General features: G+C 52.9%; 1 protein-coding gene across 1 annotated transcript in view; it reads left to right on the top strand.

Moving 5' to 3' along the window:
• Positions 1–22,980, top strand: part of LOC142469066 (uncharacterized) — a 144,649-nt gene that overhangs the window by 39,738 nt on the left and 81,931 nt on the right. The gene's annotated exons all lie outside the window — the stretch shown is intronic.

Below are 22,980 nucleotides of genomic sequence, written 5' to 3'. Positions count from 1 at the left end.
CACCCCCTGTACCTGCACCTCACTGTGATTCCCTCCCCCTGTACTTGCACCACACTGTGATTCCCTCCCCCTGTACTTGCACCACACTGTGAATCCCTCCCCCTGTACCTGCACCACACTGTGATTCCCTTCCCCTGTACCTGCACCGCACTGTGATTCCCTTCCCCTGTACCTGCACCTCACTGTGATTCCCACCCCCTGTACCTGCACCACACTGTGATTCCCTCCCCCTGTACCTGCACCTCACTGTGATTCCCTCCCCCTGTGCCTGCACCTCACTGTGATTCCCTCCCCCTGTACCTGCACCTCACTGTGATTCCCTCCCCCTGTACCTGCACCACACTGTGATTCCCTCCCCCTGTACCTGCACCACACTGTGATTCCCTCCCCCTGTACCTGCACCACACTGTGATTCCCTCCCCCTGCACCACACTGTGATTCTCTCCCCCTGTACCTGCACCACACTGAGATTCCCTCCCCCTGTACATGCACCACACTGTGATGTGCCTCCCCCTGTACATGCACCACACTGTGATGTGCCTCCCCCTGTACCTGCACCACACTGTAATTCCCTCCCCCTGTACCTGCACCTCACTCTGATTCCCTCCCCCTGTACCTGCACCACACTGTGATTCCCTCCCCCTATACATGCACCTCACTGTGATTCCCTCCCCCTGTACCTGCACCACACTGTGATTCCCTCCCCCTATAGCAGCACCTCACTGTTATTCCCTCCCCCTGTTCCTGCACCACACTGTGATTCCCTCCCCCTGTACCTGCACCGCACTGTGATTCCCTCCCCCTGTACCTGCACCACACTGTGATTCCCTCCCCCTGTACCTGCACCACACTGTGATTCCCCCCCCTGCACCACACAGTGATTCCCTCCCCCTGTACCTGCAGCACACTGTGATTCCCTCCCCCTGTACATGCACCACACTGTGATGTGCCTCCCCCTGTACCTGCACCACACTGTAATTCCCTCCCCCTGTACCTGCACCTCACTCTGATTCCCTCCCCCTGCACCTGCACCACACTGTAATTCCCTCCCCCTGTACCTGCACCTCACTCTGATTCCCTCCCCCTGTACCTGCACCACACTCTGATTCCCTCCCCCTATACCTGCACCTCACTGTGATTCCCTCCCCCTGTACCTGCACCACACTGGGATTCCCTCCCCCTGTACCTGCACCTCACTGTGATTCCCTCCCCCTGTACCTGCACCACAATATGATTCGCTCCCCCTGTACCTGCACCTCACTGTGATTCCCTCCCCCTGTACCTGCACCTCACTGTGATTCCCTCCCCCTGCACCACACAGTGATTCCCTCCCCCTGTACCTGCACCACACTGTGATTCCCTCCCCCTGTACCTGCACCACACTGTGATTCCCTCCCCCTGTACCTGCCCCACACTGTGATTCCCTCCCCCTGTACATGCACCACACTGTGACGTGCCTCCCCCTGTACATGCACCACACTGTGATGTGCCTCCCCCTGTACCTGCACCACACTGTAATTCCCTCCCCCTGTACCTGCACCTCACTCTGATTCCCTCCCCCTGTACCTGCACCACACTGTGATTCCCTCCCCCTATACCTGCACCTCACTGTGATTCCCTCCCCCTGTACCTGCACCTCACTGTGATTCCCTCCCCCTGTACCTGCACCTCACTGTGATTCCCTCCCCCTGTACCTGCACCGCGATTCCCTCCCCCTGTACCTGCACCTCACTGTGATTCCCTCCCCCTGTACCTGCACCTCACTGTGATTCCCTCCCCCTGTACCTGCACCTCACTGTGATTCCCTCCCCCTGTACCTGCACCACACTGTGATTCCCTCCCCCTGTACCTGCACCTCACTGGGATTCCCTCCCCCTGTACCTGCACCTCACTGTGATTCCCTCCCCCTGTACCTGCACCGCACTGTGATTCCCTCCCCCTGTACCTGCACCACACTGGGATTCCCTCCCCCTGTACCTGCACCTCACTGTGATTCCCTCCCCCTGTACCTGCACCACAATATGATTCGCTCCCCCTGTACCTGCACCTCACTGTGATTCCCTCCCCCTGCACCACACTGTGATTCCCTCCCCCTGTACCTGCACCACACTGTGATTCCCTCCCCCTGTACCTGCACCACACTGTGATTCCCTCCCCCTGTACCTGCCCACACTGTGATTCCCTCCCCCTGTACCTGCACTACACCATTTCCCTCCCCCTGTACCTGCACCTCACTGTGATTACCTCCCCCTGTACCTGCACCACACTGTGATTCCCTCTTCCTGTACCTGCACCTCACTGTGATTCCCTCCCCCTGTACCTGCACCACACTGTGATTCCCTCCCCCTGTACCTGCACCACACTGTGATTCCCTCCCCCTGTACCTGCACCTCACTGTGATTCTCTCCCCCTGTACCTGCACCACACTGTGATTCCCTCCCCCTGTACCTGCGCCTCACTGTGATTCCCTCCCCCTGTACCTGCACCGCACTGTGATTCCCTCCCCCTGTACCTGCACCACACTGTGATTCCCTCCCCCTGTACCTGCACCACACTGTGATTCCCTCCCCCTGTACCTGCACCACACTGTGATTCCCTCCCCCTGTACCTGCACCACACTGGGATTCCCTCCCCCTGCACCACACGGTGATTCTCTCCCCCTGTACCTGCACCACACTGTGATTCCCTCCCCCTGTACATGCACCACACTGTGATGTGCCTCCCCCTGTACATGCACCACACTGTGATGTGCCTCCCCCTGTACCTGCACCACACTGTAATTCCCTCCCCCTGTACCTGCACCTCACTCTGATTCCCTCCCCCTGTACCTGCACCACACTGTGATTCCCTCCCCCTATACCTGCACCTCACTGTGATTCCCTCCCCCTGTACCTGCACCACACTGTGATTCCCTCCCCCTATAGCAGCACCTCACTGTTATTCCCTCCCCCTGTACCTGCACCACACTGTGATTCCCTCCCCCTGTACCTGCACCGCACTGTGATTCCCTCCCCCTGTACCTGCACCACACTGTGATTCCCTCCCTTTGTACCTGCACCACACTGTGATCCCCCCCCCCTGCAACACACAGTGATTCCCTCCCCCTGTACCTGCAGCACACTGTGATTCCCTCCCCCTGTACATGCACCACACTGTGATGTGCCTCCCCCTGTACATGCACCACACTGTGATGTGCCTCCCCCTGTACCTGCACCACACTGTAATTCCCTCCCCCTGTACCTGCACCTCACTCTGATTCCCTCCCCCTGCACCTGCACCACACTGTAATTCCCTCCCCCTGTACCTGCACCTCACTCTGATTCCCTCCCCCTGTACCTGCACCACACTCTGATTCCCTCCCCCTATACCTGCACCTCACTGTGATTCCCTCCCCCTGTACCTGCACCACACTGTGATTCCCTCCCCCTGTACCTGCACCTCACTGTGATTCCCTCCCCCTGCACCACACAGTTATTCCCTCCCCCTGTACCTGCACCACACTGTGATTCCCTCCCCCTGTACCTGCACCACACTGTGATTCCCTCCCCCTGTACCTGCACCACACTGTGATTCCCTCCCCCTGTACATGCACCACACTGTGACGTGCCTCCCCCTGTACATGCACCACACTGTGATGTGCCTCCCCCTGTACCTGCACCACACTTTAATTCCCTCCCCCTGTACCTGCACCTCACTCTGATTCCCTCCCCCTGTACCTGCACCACACTGTGATTCCCTCCCCCTATACCTGCACCTCACTGTGATTCCCTCCCCCTGTACCTGCACCTCACTGTGATTCCCTCCCCCTGTACCTGCACCGCGATTCCCTCCCCCTGTACCTGCACCTCACTGTGATTCCCTCCCCCTGTACCTGCACCTCACTGTGATTCCCTCCCCCTGTACCTGCACCTCACTGTGATTCCCTCCCCCTGTACCTGCACCACACTGTGATTCCCTCCCCCTGTACCTGCACCTCACTGGTATTCCCTCCCCCTGCACCACACAGTGATTCCCTCCCCCTGTACCTGCACCACACTGTGATTCCCTCCCCCTGTACCTGCACCACACTGGGATTCCCTCCCCCTGTACCTGCACCTCACTGTGATTCCCTCCCCCTGTACCTGCACCACAATATGATTCGCTCCCCCTGTACCTGCACCTCACTGTGATTCCCTCCCCCTGTACCTGCACCACACTGTGATTCCCTCCCCCTGTCCCTGCACCACAATATGATTCGCTCCCCCTGTACCTGCCCACACTGTGATTCCCTCCCCCTGTACCTGCACCACAATATGATTCGCTCCCCCTGTACCTGCCCACACTGTGATTCCCTCCCCCTGTACCTGCACCACACTGTGATTCTCTCCCCCTGTACTTGCACCGCACTGTGATTCCCTCCCCCTGTACCTGCACCGCACTGTGATTCCCTCCCCCTGTACCTGCACCGCACTGTGATTCCCTCCCCCTGTACCTGCACCGCACTGTGATTCCCTCCCCCTGTACCTGCACCACACTGGGATTCCCTCCCCCTGTACCTGCACCTCACTGTGATTCCCTCCCCCTGTACCTGCACCACAATATGATTCCCTCCCCCTGTACCTGCACCACACTGTGATTCCCTCCCCCTGTACCTGCACCTCACTGTGATTCCCTCTCCCTGTACCTGCACCTCACTGTGATTCCCTCCCCCTGTACCTGCACCACACTGTGATTCCCTCCCCCTGTACCTGCACCTCACTGTGATTCCCTCCCCCTGTACCTGCACCACACTGTGATTCCCTCCCCCTGTACCTGCACCACACTCTGATTCCCTCCCCCTGTACCTGCACCGCACTGTGATTCCCTCCCCCTGTACCTGCACCACACTGTGATTCCCTCCCCCTGTACCTGCACCACACTGTGATTCCCTCCCCCTGCACCACACGGTGATTCCCTCCCCTGTACCTGCACCACACTGTGATTCCCTCCCCCTGTACCTGCACCACACTGTGATTCCCTCCCCCTGTACATGCACCACACTGTGATGTGCCTCCCCCTGTACATGCACCACACTGTGATGTGCCTCCCCTGTACCTGCACCACACTGTAATTCCCTCCCCCTGTACCTGCACCTCACTCTGATTCCCTCCCCCTGCACCTGCACCACACTGTAATTCCCTCCCCCTGTACCTGCACCTCACTCTGATTCCCTCCCCCTGTACCTGCACCACACTCTGATTCCCTCCCCCTATACCTGCACCTCACTGTGATTCCCTCCCCCTGTACCTGTACCACACTGGGATTCCCTCCCCCTGTACCTGCACCTCACTGTGATTCCCTCCCCCTGTACCTGCACCACAATATGATTCGCTCCCCCTGTACCTGCACCTCACTGTGATTCCCTCCCCCTGTACCTGCACCACACTGTGATTCCCTCCCCCTGTACCTGCACCTCACTGTCATTCCCTCCCCCTGCACCACACAGTGATTCCCTCCCCCTGTACCTGCACCACACTGTGATTCCCTCCCCCTGTACCTGCACCACACTGTGATTCCCTCCCCCTGTACCTGCACCACACTGTGATTCCCTCCCCCTGTACATGCACCACACTGTGACGTGCCTCCCCCTGTACATGCACCACACTGTGATGTGCCTCCCCCTGTACCTGCACCACACTGTAATTCCCTCCCCCTGTACCTGCACCTCACTCTGATTCCCTCCCCCTGTACCTGCACCACACTGTGATTCCCTCCCCCTATACCTGCACCTCACTGTGATTCCCTCCCCCTGTACCTGCACCTCACTGTGATTCCCTCCCCCTGTACCTGCACCTCACTGTGATTCCCTCCCCCTGTACCTGCACCGCGATTCCCTCCCCCTGTACCTGCACCTCACTGTGATTCCCTCCCCCTGTACCTGCACCTCACTGTGATTCCCTCCCCCTGTACCTGCACCTCACTGTGATTCCCTCCCCCTGTACCTGCACCACACTGTGATTCCCTCCCCCTGTACCTGCACCTCACTGGGATTCCCTCCCCCTGTACCTGCACCTCACTGTGATTCCCTCCCCCTGTACCTGCACCGCACTGTGATTCCCTCCCCCTGTACCTGCACCACACTGGGATTCCCTCCCCCTGTACCTGCACCTCACTGTGATTCCCTCCCCCTGTACCTGCACCACAATATGATTCGCTCCCCCTGTACCTGCACCTCACTGTGATTCCCTCCCCCTGCACCACACTGTGATTCCCTCCCCCTGTACCTGCACCACACTGTGATTCCCTCCCCCTGTACCTGCACCACACTGTGATTCCCTCCCCCTGTACCTGCCCACACTGTGATTCCCTCCCCCTGTACCTGCACTACACCATTTCCCTCCCCCTGTACCTGCACCTCACTGTGATTACCTCCCCCTGTACCTGCACCACACTGTGATTCCCTCTTCCTGTACCTGCACCTCACTGTGATTCCCTCCCCCTGTACCTGCACCACACTGTGATTCCCTCCCCCTGTACCTGCACCACACTGTGATTCCCTCCCCCTGTACCTGCACCTCACTGTGATTCTCTCCCCCTGTACCTGCACCACACTGTGATTCCCTCCCCCTGTACCTGCGCCTCACTGTGATTCCCTCCCCCTGTACCTGCACCGCACTGTGATTCCCTCCCCCTGTACCTGCACCACACTGTGATTCCCTCCCCCTGTACCTGCACCACACTGTGATTCCCTCCCCCTGTACCTGCACCACACTGTGATTCCCTCCCCCTGTACCTGCACCACACTGTGATTCCCTCCCCCTGCACCACACGGTGATTCTCTCCCCCTGTACCTGCACCACACTGTGATTCCCTCCCCCTGTACATGCACCACACTGTGATGTGCCTCCCCCTGTACATGCACCACACTGTGATGTGCCTCCCCCTGTACCTGCACCACACTGTAATTCCCTCCCCCTGTACCTGCACCTCACTCTGATTCCCTCCCCCTGTACCTGCACCACACTGTGATTCCCTCCCCCTATACCTGCACCTCACTGTGATTCCCTCCCCCTGTACCTGCACCACACTGTGATTCCCTCCCCCTATAGCAGCACCTCACTGTTATTCCCTCCCCCTGTACCTGCACCACACTGTGATTCCCTCCCCCTGTACCTGCACCGCACTGTGATTCCCTCCCCCTGTACCTGCACCACACTGTGATTCCCTCCCCCTGTACCTGCACCACACTGTGATTCCCCCCCCCCTGCAACACACAGTGATTCCCTCCCCCTGTACCTGCAGCACACTGTGATTCCCTCCCCCTGTACATGCACCACACTGTGATGTGCCTCCTCCTGTACATGCACCACACTGTGATGTGCCTCCCCCTGTACCTGCACCACACTGTGTTTCCCTCCCCCTGTACCTGCACCTCACTCTGATTCCCTCCCCCTGCACCTGGACCACACTGTAATTCCCTCCCCCTGTACCTACACCTCACTCTGATTCCCTCCCCCTGTACCTGCACCACACTCTGATTCCCTCCCCCTATACCTGCACCTCACTGTGATTCCCTCCCCCTGTACCTGCACCACACTGGGATTCCCTCCCCCTGTACCTGCACCTCACTGTGATTCCCTCCCCCTGTACCTGCACCACAATATGATTCGCTCCCCCTGTACCTGCACCTCACTGTGATTCCCTCCCCCTGTACCTGCACCACACTGTGATTCCCTCCCCCTGTACCTGCACCTCACTGTGATTCCCTCCCCCTGCACCACACAGTGATTCCCTCCCCCTGTACCTGCACCACACTGTGATTCCCTCCCCCTGTACCTGCACCACACTGTGATTCCCTCCCCCTGTACCTGCACCACACTGTGATTCCCTCCCCCTGTACATGCACCACACTGTGACGTGCCTCCCCCTGTACATGCACCACACTGTGATGTGCCTCCCCCTGTACCTGCACCACACTGTAATTCCCTCCCCCTGTACCTGCACCTCACTCTGATTCCCTCCCCCTGTACCTGCACCACACTGTGATTCCCTCCCCCTATACCTGCACCTCACTGTGATTCCCTCCCCCTGTACCTGCACCTCACTGTGATTCCCTCCCCCTGTACCTGCACCTCACTGTGATTCCCTCCCCCTGTACCTGCACCGCGATTCCCTCCCCCTGTACCTGCACCTCACTGTGATTCCCTCCCCCTGTACCTGCACCTCACTGTGATTCCCTCCCCCTGTACCTGCACCTCACTGTGATTCCCTCCCCCTGTACCTGCACCACACTGTGATTCCCTCCCCCTGTACCTGCACCTCACTGGGATTCCCTCCCCCTGTACCTGCACCTCACTGTGATTCCCTCCCCCTGTACCTGCACCGCACTGTGATTCCCTCCCCCTGTACCTGCACCACACTGGGATTCCCTCCCCCTGTACCTGCACCTCACTGTGATTCCCTCCCCCTGTACCTGCACCACAATATGATTCGCTCCCCCTGTACCTGCACCTCACTGTGATTCCCTCCCCCTGTACCTGCACCACACTGTGATTCCCTCCCCCTGTCCCTGCACCACAATATGATTCGCTCCCCCTGTACCTGCCCACACTGTGATTCCCTCCCCCTGTACCTGCACCACAATATGATTCGCTCCCCCTGTACCTGCCCACACTGTGATTCCCTCCCCCTGTACCTGCACCACACTGTGATTCTCTCCCCCTGTACTTGCACCGCACTGTGATTCCCTCCCCCTGTACCTGCACCGCACTGTGATTCCCTCCCCCTGTACCTGCACCGCACTGTGATTCCCTCCCCCTGTACCTGCACCGCACTGTGATTCCCTCCCCCTGTACCTGCACCACACTGGGATTCCCTCCCCCTGTACCTGCACCTCACTGTGATTCCCTCCCCCTGTACCTGCACCACAATATGATTCCCTCCCCCTGTACCTGCACCACACTGTGATTCCCTCCCCCTGTACCTGCACCTCACTGTGATTCCCTCCCCCTGTACCTGCACCACACTGTGATTCCCTCCCCCTGTACCTGCACCTCACTGTGATTCCCTCCCCCTGTACCTGCACCACACTGTGATTCCCTCCCCCTGTACCTGCACCACACTCTGATTCCCTCCCCCTGTACCTGCACCGCACTGTGATTCCCTCCCCCTGTACCTGCACCACACTGTGATTCCCTCCCCCTGTACCTGCACCACACTGTGATTCCCTCCCCCTGCACCACACGGTGATTCCCTCCCCCTGTACCTGCACCACACTGTGATTCCCTCCCCCTGTACCTGCACCACACTGTGATTCCCTCCCCCTGTACCTGCACCTCACTGTGATTCCCTCCCCCTGCACCACACGGTGATTCCCTCCCCCTGTACCTGCACCACACTGTGATTCCCTCCCCCTGTACCTGCACCACACTGTGATTCCCTCCCCCTGTACCTGCACCACACTGTGATTCCCTCCCCCTGTACATGCACCACACTGTGACGTGCCTCCCCCTGTACATGCACCACACTGTGATGTGCCTCCCCCTGTACCTGCACCACACTGTAATTCCCTCCCCCTGTACCTGCACCTCACTCTGATTCCCTCCCCCTGTACCTGCACCTCACTGTGATTCCCTCCCCCTATACCTGCACCTCACTGTGATTCCCTCCCCCTGTACCTGCACCACACTGTGATTCCCTCCCCCTATACCTGCACCTCACTGTGATTCCCTCCCCCTGTACCTGCACCACACTGTGATTCCCTCCCCCTATAGCAGCACCTCACTGTTATTCCCTCCCCCTGTACCTGCACCACACTGTGATTCCCTCCCCCTGTACCTGCACCGCACTGTGATTCCCTCCCCCTGTACCTGCACCACACTGTGATTCCCTCCCCCTGTACCTGCACCACACTGTGATTCCCCCCCCCCTGCACCACACAGTGATTCCCTCCCCCTGTACCTGCAGCACACTGTGATTCCCTCCCCCTGTACATGCACCACACTGTGATGTGCCTCCCCCGGTACATGCACCACACTGTGATGTGCCTCCCCCTGTACCTGCACCACACTGTAATTCCCTCCCCCTGTACCTGCACCTCACTCTGATTCCCTCCCCCTGCACCTGCACCACACTGTAATTCCCTCCCCCTGTACCTGCACCTCACTCTGATTCCCTCCCCCTGTACCTGCACCACACTGTGATTCCCTCCCCCTATACCTGCACCTCACTGTGATTCCCTCCCCCTGCACCACACAGTGATTCCCTCCCCCTGTACCTGCACCACACTGTGATTCCCTCCCCCTGTACCTGCACCACACTGTGATTCCCTCCCCCTGTACCTGCACCACACTGTGATTCCCTCCCCCTGTACATGCACCACACTGTGACGTGCCTCCCCCTGTACATGCACCACACTGTGATGTGCCTCCCCCTGTACCTGCACCACACTGTAATTCCCTCCCCCTGTACCTGCACCTCACTCTGATTCCCTCCCCCTGTACCTGCACCACACTGTGATTCCCTCCCCCTATACCTGCACCTCACTGTGATTCCCTCCCCCTGTACCTGCACCGCACTGTGATTCCCTCCCCCTGTACCTGCACCACACTGTGATTCCCTCCCCCTGTACCTGCACTGTGATTCCCTCCCCCTGTACCTGCACCACAATATGATTCTCTCCCCCTGTACCTGCACCTCACTGTGATTCCCTCCCCCTGTACCTGCACCTCACTGTGATTCCCTCCCCCTGTGCCTGCACCTCACTGTGATTCCCTCCCCCTGTACCTGCACCTCACTGTGATTCCCTCCCCCTGTACCTGCACCACACTGTGATTCCCTCCCCCTGTACCTGCACCGCACTGTGATTCCCTCCCCCTGTACCTGCACCGCACTGTGATTCCCTCCCCCTGTACCTGCACCGCACTGTGATTCCCTCCCCCTGTACCTGCACCACACTGGGATTCCCTCCCCCTGTACCTGCACCTCACTGTGATTCCCTCCCCCTGTACCTGCCCCCTCCCTTAGTAGCCACGCCCCCCCCTCACTCCTGCTGTAAAATTATTGCAGGACACCCGAGGGAAACTTAGAATGTCCATAATTTGGGAGGTGAGTGACATTGGAAGCTCAAAGTAGTTGCGTTGACCTACAAATCCACTGCAGAATGTCCAGTGAAGGTTTAGTTGTGCTACGTTGTGCCACTTGTGAGAGATCGATGCTTCTGACATACAAACAAACAGATAACTTAGAATTATAGTATAGATAGAGTGGCAGTGGCACACTCACATAGTACAGGGTGCTGGTGATGAGTATATATATATATATATATATGTAAATACAACTGTATGCTCATCTCCATGTCTTAGGCCTTGACCCCGCTGCCTACTACAGCATCCGCTGTGGCGCCGGGCCCGCTGCGAGGGGGGGCCGCAGCGCTGGGGTGAAAGCTGCTCCTGCTCTCAATAGAATTGAGAGCAGGACTCGCGTCGAGCGATACGGCATGCCCCCCGGCGGTTCAGCCAATGAGGGCGAACCTGCCGGGTGACGTCATGGCCGCGCCCCCGTCACTCCCCCGCCACGCACCCCCCGGTCTCTTCCTGCAGTGAGCTGCAGACCAGGTAATCGGCTGCACGTGCTGTCAATCTCGCGGGCGTGCGTTGCAGCGGAGATACCGTGGCCTTAGGCAGGTCTGCAACCCCGCCTTTCACCATTATAACCCAGCACACAGCACTTCCACTGCAAGGGATTCTGGGAAATGACATGCAAATGAGCACACAGTGCCACTTTTTGCTTCAATAACCATTTTTAACATGGTTCCCTATAGGCTTAAGCTTGCTGCATGGTCACAGCTTTGAGCACAGCCAGGGTATATAAATATAATAGAGATGGGGTATGGATGCAGTGTTACACTCACATAGTACAGGGTGCTTGGGTTGAGTATGTATGTATGTATGTATGTATGTATGTATGTATGTGTATATATATATGGGGAAAACAGGAGGGAAACACAGGCGTGCAGAGAATCGTTAAATGTAATATATAAAATATATAGGAGAGAGCATGGAATTGAAACAATGGTTGGTATCTTGAAGGTGAGTTCTGAAATGAATACAAAACAGACAAAATATAGTGAAGCACGTTTTAGTAATACAAATGCGCAACAGTAGACAGCTACTTACAAAGTAGCCAATAGTTTAGGCATGTAGGACACATTCGTTCCTCTCCTTCCTGCTGCTCGCTCTGCTTGTCCGCCTCTCCCCACGCGGGACCCGAGATGCAGTGACTGCTCCGTCTGCTTGTCTGCCTCTCCCCACGCGGGACGCCGAGATGCAGTGACTGCTCCGTCTGCTTGTCTGCCTCTCCCCACGCGGGACGCCGAGATGCAGTGACTGCTCGCTCTGCTTGTCTGCCTCTCCCCACGCGGGACGCCGAGATGCAGTGACTGCTCGCTCTGCTTGTCCGCCTCTCCCCACGCGGGACCCGAGATGCAGTGACTGCTCCGTCTGCTTGTCCGCCTTTCCCCACGCGGGACGCCGAGATGCAGTGACTGCTCCGTCTGCTTGTCCGCCTCTCCCCACGCGGGACGCCGAGATGCAGTGACTGCTCTGTCTGCTTGTCTGCCTCTCCCCACGCGGGACGCCGAGATGCAGTGACTGCTCCGTCTGCTTGTCCGCCTCTCCCCACGCGGGACGCCGAGATGCAGTGACTGCTCCGTCTGCTTGTCCGCCTCTCCCCACGCGGGACGCCGAGATGCAGTGACTGCTCCGTCTGCTTGTCTGCCTCTCCCCACGCGGGACGCCGAGATGCAGTGACTGCTCCGTCTGCTTGTCCGCCTCTCTCCACGCGGGACGCCGAGATGCAGTGACTGCTCCGTCTGCTTGTCTGCCTCTCCCCACGCGGGACGCCGAGATGCAGTGACTGCTCCGTCTGCTTGTCCGCCTCTCTCCACGCGGGACGCCGAGATGCAGTGACTGCTCCGTCTGCTTGTCTGCCTCTCTCCACGCGGGACGCCGAGATGCAGTGACTGCTCCGTCTGCCTGTCCGCCTCTCTCCACGCGGGACGCCGAGATGCAGTGACTGCTCCGTCTGCCTGTCCGCCTCTCTCCACGCGGGACGCCGAGATGCAGTGACTGCTCCGTCTGCCTGTCCGCCTCTCTCCACGCGGGACGCCGAGATGCAGTGACTGCTCCGTCTGCTTGTCCGCCTCTCTCCACGCGGGACGCCGAGATGCAGTGACTGCTCCGTCTGCAGATGATTCCAGTACTCCCATGTTCCTCCGTAGATCTCGCGGGATCGCGAGTGTGACGTCACCCGGTTCGTCTTTGTACCGGAGCGGGGAGTTTTGCAATGTCCACGATTGAGATCGATATTGCGTTTTGGAATCAAAGTATGATAATTGAATGTTACACATAACCAGGGCATATAGGGTAAATAAAAACATATTAAAACACATTATATCAATACATGATTAATAAATAAATAATCTAATAAGTAACTCACAGAACCTGAAACAAAAATAAATCTGCAGTCTTAAAAACAGACTAAAATGCAGTAATATGCAAAATGTAAAATACACAGATAAAAATGATACATCTTATATATGTTAAACATAATATGTACATAAATATATGAACATGTTATAAAACCACAATTGAACCAGAAATGCATTTCAATTATTTAATCTGCATCATAAGATAATGCACTAGGGGAGTGCGCTTTTTTCTTTATACAGTACTGGTTTGGGAGTGATTCTCCTGTGGATGAGCAGCCCCCCTCCTACAATTGGACTGGATCTGGCTATTGGGAATCTTTCCCCTCTGTTCTTCCAATGAATACCCTTTTTCACTGGACTTGTGTTTGACGGACAGAACTCTGGGATTTGTACTTGGTACTTAGAGATAAGTGTATTAGTGCATGACCTGTATGTGTTAGCGCTGCTTTGTTTTTGATGCATTATATATATATTATATATATATATGTATGTAACCCTGTTCCCCCCTCCCCCCCCCCCCCAATCTCATGTCGGGTCTCCTAGGGGGAGTGCTACGCTGGTTACTTAGGTGTATGTGGTGCGCACCTGCTGGCAACAGCCTGATTTAGGGCAAGGAATTAGTGTATAATGTTACTGAGAAGCTTCGTCTGGCTGCAGAGAAGTTGAGCTGTGTAAGAAAGGCTACACAAGCAGCTGGTGTGCACTGTATATGGTGAGATAGAGGCAGCCTTTGTATGGAACGGGGACACTTTGCAGCAGCTGCAGAAGTAGCTGGTATGTTCATGGTACTAGTACTAGATTCTATTACATTTATTATTCATACAGTAACACGGCAGCACAACCATAAAAAACGTGTACCAAGTATATTAACAGAGGACTGTCCTGAATCTGTGTGTCACTTCTCTGAGACATTTTGTACAGCGAGGACATTGTTTTTAAGGATTTCATATTGTTTATATTATTAGTATTTGTATGTTCAGTTGTCTTTTTGGTAATGAAATAGCTGTTGGCCAAACTGAAGTTTAACGCACGTTGATTCCATTTCCCAGCACGGTATTTTTTTTCTTTCTGTTTGGTGGTGACACAGACTGTATTTATACTGTAAATATGACGTTACAGAATACCAAAGGGGTTCCCAGCACTCAAATGCAACAGAAGAGATTTGGATATGCTAAAAGTTTTTATATAGCAAAAAAAAAAAAATGCCGGGCTCGACAAAAAAGTCACTTGCCCCCATAAAAAAACTCCCTCACCCACCACCCTACATGCGAGTCGGCGGGGTGCGGCGTCTCCCGGCAGTCTACATCTCCCCTGCAAATCTGATGGGTTCCCCTGCAGTTCCTGTTAAAATGTTGCCATGACAACGGGACGCTATGTGAAGTCACGACATCACGCGGTGTCAAGTTCCCATGGCAACGTGACTCCGCGTGATGTTGTGACGTCACGTGGCATCCCGTTGTCATGGCAACGTGGTGTTATTTGACGCCGCACGACCATTTTAACAGGAGCTGCAGGGGAAGCAGTTAAAGTTGCAGAGGAGAAGACAGAGAATGCCGGGAGGTGCCGCAGGTCAGCACTCAACAGCGGGCAAAATGCACTCGCCCCGTGAGAGAAATTCGAACTGGCCAATGGGAATCATGCCTACTGTACAGGGCTCAGACCTGGCAACCGCTTCTCTGGCCAGCTTGATACCGCCTGTGGGATAGGCACCCTGCGTCTCGGGAAAACACAGACGAGAACCAGTTCCCCGGACTGAATCACAGCCCTTCCACACTCACCGTTGTCCAGGTACTCAGCCACTCCCAATCTCTGTCACGAACCGGCATTTCTCCGTATGCAGCCCAGCTAAGTGAATTACTGTGTCTGCATACAGAGAAATGCTAGCAACACAAGAGACAATGCTGGCTTTGCTAACTTTATGGGGAAATACACTAACACAGGGAATAAAGTGCTTTTTACCGTTCCAGTTCCCCAAACCACACAGCTTTCCCCCTTCCAGATATCACACAGTCATTAGCTCTTTTCTGGAAGAGGTTTTCACAAAATACATTATACACAAGTCAAAATGAGCCTCACAGAGGCGGCCATTGCACACGATATGGGAGCAGCCAGCTGGGCTTCACGTTTATTATGTGAGGCTGGCTACCCCTACCGTGGCCGCTATGAAATGTAATTGGGGCATATTTGTATGTATTTACAGTACAGCATGTATATCTTTCTTTGTATGGTACAATCCATGTGCTGTACATTTATTTATAAAATGTTTTACTAGGAAGTAATACATTGAGTGTTACCTCTCATTTTCAAGTATGTCCTGGGCATAAAGTTAAGATGACAAATTATACATGGTTACAAATCCAGTTACATAAGAGAACAGGGTGTACATTATATACAAGACATTGCATGCACAGTTAAAGATAACATATATTGTAAGCATATGTAACCGTTACAGACCAGATTAAAATGTGAGACAGCTTTAGTTTTGAAAGAACGTAGACTGGTGGTGGCTATGGGAGTTTCTGGTAGCTTGTTCCAGTTTTGGGGTGCACGGTAAGAGAAGGAGGAGCGGCCGGATACTTTGTTGAGCCTTGGGACCATGAACATTCTTTTGGAGTCTGATCTCAGGTGATAGGTGCTGCATGTGGCACAGTGGCGGCCGCCTTTATTCTCCTGCGGCCGCCACTGCAATGTGCGGGCAGACGCGGATGGTTTGTGACGCGTGACGCGTGACGCGCGTCACTGTGACTCCGGTCACATGTGCCAGGGTTCCCCCGGCATCCCCGAGTTCCCCCGGCATCCCCGAAGGGAGAAAGGTAAGCGGGGTAAGTGGAAGCTGCGCGAAGCAGAGGCGGAGCAGCCAGGGGGTCGTGAGGGGAAGATGCGGCTGGCGCGCGGCCAAGTTCGGCGCCAGCCGAAAAAAGCCCCGGAAAATTACGGGCATTTGTTAGATTAAAGCTGGCCGCAGAAGTAGGGGTGAGGAGCTTGTTCAGGTAGCTGGGTAGCTTGCCCAGAAAGTATTTGAAGGCAAGACAGGAAAGATGAACTTTGCGCCCAGACTGAAGTGATGGCTAATCTAGTTCTTTGAGCATTTCGCAGTGATGTGTGTTGTAGTTGCATTGGAGAACAAAACGACAAATTGAATTGTAGAGGGTGTCAAGTTTGCTAAGGTGGGTTTGAGGTGCCGAGCCATATACTATGTCTCCATAGTCAGTAATTGGCATTAGCATCTGCTGTGCAATACGCTTTCTGACCAGGAGACATAGGGAGGATTTGTTCCTGTAAAGTACCCCTAGTTTGGCATAGGTCTTGGTTGTCAGGGTATTAATGTGCATCCTGAATGTTAAATGGGAGTCAAACCATATGCCCAGGTATTTAAAACTAGTGACAGGTGTTAGGGTGGTGTTAGTGTTGGTTCTGATCTGGAGCTCAGTCACTGGAAGCTTTAAAAATTTAGTCTTGGTCCCAAATAGCATTGTTACAGTCTTGTCAGTGTTTAAAAACAGTTTGTTTTGGAAAATCCAATTTTCAAGTCTCAAAAACTGAGATTGAAGTGTGTTCATAGCACATAGCGCTTGAAAGCAGTAATAATCGCAAAAATACAACAAAATGCACAATGCTTAATGGGAATAAGTGCTTAAAGCACAAAAAGTAAACAGTAGGAAAATAGGTAACTGTCCCAAACAGCTTATAATCAGGGTGGCATCAAGGGAGAACTTACATAGACAGTAGGAAAGTGAAAGGTGTTATTGTAAGTAGATATGCAAGGGTGAGTAATCGGAGCTATTGAATGTCTGAGGTAGTGAATGTGAGAACAGAAGAAGAGGTCCCAGGAAAGACCACGGTGGTGCACCCACAGAAAGATCGACAAAGAAGGTGTTAGAAAAAATACACTGGGGTCTATTCTAGTAGGTTCTAATGAGTTTGCTACTACATCGCAAGGTTTTAACCACTCAGGTAATGAAGGGGTTAACTCCTCCCACAACCCCCCCCCACCCCCCGCTAAGGTAATTAAGCTACCTGTACAGCTGCAGCGGCCGTTTTTCGAACACTTCTCGCGGTATATACTTCGGAATACCCATGTCATTGCGCGCGATTTGTTCCAGCCGTACCGCCTTAAGACACGTGTTAACTCGGGTTTTTATCGGGTACAGAAAATTGCATGTAAGCGTTGTCTGCAATACCGTCCAGAAACTCAAGTGGACAATCGCGAGTTTTTGTCTTAAAAATCTAATAGCAATTCAACCTGTCTTTTATTGCCATACAGTACTTCAAGTATGTGTAATTGTAATTTGAAGATTAACGTTACAAGTTCATACTGTATAGTGTACATGGGAAAGAAGTATTTTCTGACGCTCCTTAGCTATACACAGATTAAAAATATGAGGACACATAACAAAAGTATTTTGTACGAATTAAGTGTTGTATTTGTGCAGGATAATAAAGGGAAAAAGGAGTAATACAAAAATGCAACGTCACTTGTTCCGAATGTAAAACATTTCATGCATGTACAGTATGTCTCATTGGAACCTTGTTGAAACGCATATGCATGTCATCACATTTAGGCGCATGCGTGTATGTCTCATTGGATCCTTGTTGAAACGCATATGCGTGTCATCGTAACTTTGTTGAAACGCATACAGATGCAGCCACGAATATTCGAACACTTACCCAGGAAATTCTGGGAGATTCTATGGTAGTCTCACAGTAAATGCCTCAACATTGCTGCAACATTGCCTCAATATTTCTGTGAGATTCCTAACGGTCCATCAGATTAACACAGGAGGGGGTGTTACGATGCGCAGAACACATCCCCTGCGGCGTGTTCCTTCCTTACCTGTTTAATTTCTGATCGCCGCCTTCTAGCTGCGAGTCAAGATCCTCTGTGTCTTTAAGTATTCTGAAGCAAGCGTCGCCATCTTGCTTTCTGGCAAATCCTGCCCCCTTCCTCCTGACAGGAAGTAAGCCTCATTCTGACTCTCATTGCTATCAAGTCATTTGCTACATGCCCTGGTTCCTGCAAGTACTACCATCGCATGCTGTTCCTGCCTGGACCTCCTTGGGACCTTTACTTACCTCCTTTGGATTCCTGGAAGACTGGGACAATCACTCATTCTACTTCTGAGGTTAGTTATGGTGCGGCTAGTGTAGGACCTGCTGATTAGGGTTTACCTTGACGTGGTAGCAGGCTTACAATACTTTGGCCAAAGCATTCAACTAAAGAATCCTTACTTTGAACTTAGTATTTGCTGCATTCTTCTGTTACTGGCACTATGCCTTTAAGGAGCCTGGACGTCCTCCAAGAAGCATTTCTATTGTGACCTTGTGCTCTGGACTCTACCTCCCACTGCTCCTCTCTAGTTATCGTTATTAGTACCTGAGTATCTTGAGGCCTGCTGCTACTCTCCATGCAGAGGCCTGTGTTCCTGTTTCCTGAGACCTGCTGCTACTCTCCACGCAGAGATCAGTACTGCTACTTTCCATACTAAGGCCTGTGTTCCTGAGTTCCTAAGATCTGCTGCTATTCTCCATGCAGAGGCCTGTTCCAGACTCCTGTGCTGAAGCATTGGCTTTTCCCCGCGTTGGTGCCTGAGAACACGCGCATCCCCGCTCTGCTGCCAGAGCAGCAGGCATATGCAGCTGGGCTAGTCGTGTCCCTAAGCTTGGCTCCGCACCTCCGGATGCGTCACACATTCTCCTGCGCGCGGCGCGCTCACGTGACTACGTGCGCCGATCCCCAGCTGCGCGGCAACTCACTCCCATTCGTCTCTCTTATGGATTCCCCACCTCGCTATCGGGTCCTTTCCCTTGGCTTGTGTGTAGGAGCACAAGCGTAACAGGGGGGTCCCTGCTGTCCCATCCGAAACCATTAAATTAAACAGATCAACCGCGGGTGCCTGGCGGCGTGAATGCGGGAATGTGGAGTGAATACCGCATGGAATACAGCAGAGCACACGAAAACGGCTCCGTGATTTGTTCGAATAACAGCCACTGCATCTGTAAATGCATTTTTCCTGCATCGGATTGATGGCGGGGGTCTCCTGCCCTGATATTAATGTGTATCAGCTCCTGAGACCCCCGGCATCAATCCCTCTCTCACATCCCTTCACACCAGCGAAGAATCTTTGATAAAATCGCAGTCAGTTCCAGAGCCCCGATGAGATTATCGAGGCTACTAGAATAGCGTGATTTTAGCAAAAGTGTGAGTTTGAACTTCTCACCAGCTCCCACACGATGTTTTTGGCCGGAAGTCAGAAATCGTGAGAAAATGCCTTTCCCGCACGATTTAATCAACTCATTGAGGCTTTCTGAATAGCTACCTAGCAAAAATTTGCGAGAACAGCTCAAAATCCTCTGAGTTGGTTATCAAAGCTACGACAATAGGCCCCACTGAGTACGATGGGAGAAGTGAGAAGGATTCCAGGAAAGAGCTTTGCAATGGATACAAACAGTATGCAGAATGTCACAGAGAACACTGGGCAGTATCAAATGTAGCAGCGAGGTCAAGTAATGAAATAAGGGACCTCGGTCTCTGGATTTCTTTTTTGTGAAAAACTGCCATTTTTTTTTATCTGGTATAAAAAATACATGTAGCGCCCTTTCCCCTAACTCCTGGGAGATATGTCAGCTACAGTATTTGGGGTGCTTTACCTGCGGCTCACAGGAGGCCTGAACCTCTGCTGCTGGGAGCATGGGGTGTACCTGATATGTCGGGTGACAGCGCCCCCACCTGCACAGGATCCGAACAGTGAGGGATAATCCCGTGCAGGACAATACAAGAAATACACACTGGTGTGATAAACAGGTTTACTGAACACAGGAGAATAACTATGATACAGAACCATGGCCGTACCCCTTCACCATGCCCCCCCCAACACCCAGACCACACCCGGTGGGGTATACCCAAAAGTACTGAGGTGCCCCTGGTCACCCAACCACCCTGGTGTCAACAGAGTTAACCCACCCAAGTGTGTGAGAGCGCTGGCCCACTAACGTGTGTAAAGTTGGTGCACTTGGAGTACCTGCCCATGTGCTCCTGCACCCGGGTATGGTCGGAAGAGGAAACGGATCCACTGATCCCAGCAATGATGGCATAACCTCTGCCTCCATGTTGGGTGGTATCCCGCATGGACGGTGCCACCATAAAGAGAGTCTCTTATTGGTAGGTGGTAATCTGGTCCCAGACCACTTGATGCCAGGATGCAGCTGTGTCTGGTCTGTGTCCCTCACACTGGTACTGGAAAACAAGGGAAAGAATCCCAAAAAGATGCACTCACTAGGGTTGGAACTCAAAATAAATAAATTTTAATGATATCAAAAGCAAAAAAATCCTAATTAAAACCTAACAGAAAGGGCGCATGTTTGTCACAGCGAAGTATGGAGTGCTTACTAGAAGCATTTTTCTGGATATGAATACTGTATTAGTAATCCAGGCAAAAGGCTAAATATTGGTAACCTGGTGGTAATCAAATGATAGGATGGTATCTGTTCAGGTAAGTATAATGTATACCTTCAGAGGTAGTCACACTAAAACAAAGAAAGGGGCAGGTGCATAAACCCAAACTAAGTACTGATGTACCACTTCCCCCTCAGGGAAGAGGAGGGTCACATGTAATTGGTCCTAAAGACCCCTCTGTTCAAGTGAGAGACAGGTATTGAACGGGTTAACTGACACTACAGCCGTAGTGTTGTGGTTATCTGTTGCCTGCTGGCAGTGTATGTGTCTGCCACATGCAGGTACTGATAGAGTCAAGGGAAGCCCCGTTAAACATCAGTTCCCTTGTGGGAGATAACACTGGCCATGAGAGGCCACAGTTAAAGAGAAGCAGTTAGTTAACGAACCCCTCATACCCCGGAACATATTACTGGCAAAATACCTGAAGCGCTGGGTGAGACAACGGGATTAAAAGTGGTCCTATAGCTGCGGGAATACCTAGGGAACATAGGGGTACCCCAGTTAGTGCCAGGTAGTCCAGAACCAGTATTGGGTTTAAGGGTATCCACAACCGTAGATAAGGTTGTGAGGGAACTCTCATAGTCCAAACTAAGTCCACTGTATAGTGTGCAGGGAATAAAGGCTAGTAGAAATAAAAGAACACTTTTCTATTCTTTTCCCCATACCCAGCGACTTAGGGATGTATTAAAACTATATTGTATTAATGCATTGTAATGTACTGTAGTGTTAAGCAGTGTAGGTAGTGGGCTTTCAGAACCAAAGTCCCAGAGACTGTTAGGTGCCAGCAAGTCTGGGGGACATCGGAGTGTAAAGCAGCCAGAGGATGCCAGAGGTGTGAGAATATTAATATTAAACTTAAGCCCCGTTGACGTAGAAACAAATTCCTAAACGGATTGCATATATTTACAAGATTTGCATCTTCGACATTTGAAGCCACCCTTTGGCAAATGACTTAATGTTTTTGCGTGAGTTTGAAATAAACTTGAAGAAACGTAGTTGGCGATAGTCTTTGCCTTTCTGAAAACAAATGTGGGGCCTTCCATGTACACTGTTTTTAAGGCTGCATCTGCTGGCAAGACCGCCCAGTGTTATTTTAAAATATTTTTCATTTGATTACTTTGTGTATTGTGTAATAAACCTTAGGGGTTTTGGACTGGAGTTCCAGCCTTCTTTGTTCTGTAATAGTGTAGTTCTGTCCATCCCATTAACCTCTTCAAAAGATTTTTGTACAGTAGGTCAAGGTGTGAAAACCCTCTGGCCTGAAATCGGGCTAACAGATCTTTAGACTGTTCTAGAAAGTCAGCTTTACTTCAGCAGATTCTTTTCATGTTGAATTAGTTGACCCTAACTTGGTAGCCCTGGCAGTCTCTGGGACATCGGTTCTGAAAGCCCACTACCTTGCAGTGCATAACACTACTCTTCACTACATTACATGTATTAATAAAATAAACCTCTAGTACATCCCTAAGCCCGGGGTATGGGGAATAGGAATACAAATACACTTTTATTCCTATCAGCCTATATTCCCCACGCACTGTCTATTGGGCTTAGCTAGACTCTGAGAGTCCCCTCAAAACCTTATCTACGGTTGGGGATACCCATGAACCCAATACAGGTTCTGGGATACCTGGCACTAATTTTGGTACCCCTATGTTACCTAGGGAACCCCGGAGCTATAGGACCACTTTTCATCCCTTTGCCTCACCTAGTGGGTAGTCGCGGAAGCGTTTTCAAGAGGAGATATTGCCGGGACAATGTGCCAACATGTATCCGAGAATCAGACATGATTCCCGGGTACATTTTTGGGGTATCCAGCAACTCTGGATCCCGACTACTTAAGCATACTCTGACAAGAGTTTATTCTCCCTTGAAACCCATAGTCCCTGCTCTCTGACACGCCCGGAAAGATAAAAACACGAAAAATATCTTTATTACAGGCTATGCATTTCAAAGATGCAATGCTACTGGGTCAAAGAGCTAAAACTCTTGAATCCTTATACACGGATCAGGGGTAACTAAAACAGGCGTAACCTTTATTGAGAGCCTGGTCACTTTATTCATCAATGTTCTAATTACTTTG

This window comes from Ascaphus truei, chromosome 1 (assembly GCF_040206685.1).
Source record: "Ascaphus truei isolate aAscTru1 chromosome 1, aAscTru1.hap1, whole genome shotgun sequence".
Lineage (NCBI taxonomy): Eukaryota > Metazoa > Chordata > Amphibia > Anura > Ascaphidae > Ascaphus > Ascaphus truei.
Note: the sequence above shows the minus strand (reverse complement) of the source record. Positions and strands in the feature narration are given on the sequence as shown.